The sequence below is a fragment of the Capsicum annuum genome, chromosome 8 (genome assembly GCF_002878395.1).
Source record: "Capsicum annuum cultivar UCD-10X-F1 chromosome 8, UCD10Xv1.1, whole genome shotgun sequence".
NCBI classification, from domain to species: domain Eukaryota; kingdom Viridiplantae; phylum Streptophyta; class Magnoliopsida; order Solanales; family Solanaceae; genus Capsicum; species Capsicum annuum.
This window is the reverse complement of record NC_061118.1, coordinates 70,216,995-70,217,860: the sequence shown is the minus strand read 5'-3', so window position 1 is coordinate 70,217,860 and position 866 is coordinate 70,216,995.

The window sequence follows — 866 nt, the reverse complement described above, 5'->3', positions numbered from 1 at the left end:
GGCCCAAATCAAAAACCCAATCGGACCAGGACCCGGACCCCTAAAGTCCTTGGGCTTACCGGGCTGGGTCAAATCGGGTCGGTTTAATTATGTGGGCCGATTCGGGTGGGTTTTAACCGGCCCGTTTGACACCCTTACTTTACACCCTAAATTATACTCGAAAAATTTAAGACACATAAATTATTAGAGTAACCTAATACATATCTAAACTACTTAAAATTAAAATTTTCTACACCCTGTAAAGCTAGTGCGATGTTGTACACGCGCCTACCATATCAGCGTCACGTCAGCATAATACGAAAAAAATAATAAATTTATTATTTTCATAAATTTTTCTTTTTTCTTTTAGATTTAAATTTTTCCTTCTTCTTCAATGCCTAAAACCTCCATTGTTATGAGGTCAAGTTTTTTTCTTTTTCTTCAATGTCCAAATCCTTGTTGATGTTTCAACTTAACAATTGAAATGGGTATCTGTACATCATCATCATTGATGACAAAGCAAAGTGAAAGAAGTATAATGAATTTACCAGTTAACAAAGTAGCCATGGTGATTCAAATGAACGAAAAACTTCAAGAGTTCCCGACAATCCATTACCGCCGGCGAGATCCTTGTTCAAAATCCTGACTTTTTCCTTTGTAGCAATTTGGAATTAGACTTGAAATTTTCAGTTTGGGGATTTTTGAATTTGGAGAAGAAGAAGAAAAAGAAGATGGATGCTGGGGATTATTGAATTTGGAGAAGAAGAAGAAGATGGAAGTTTACGAACCTTTGAAAACTCTAAATATCTTTTTTGCAGTTTGGGGATTTTTTAATTTGGAGAAGAAGAAGAAGAAGAAGAAGAAGAAGAAGAAGAAGAAGAAGAAGA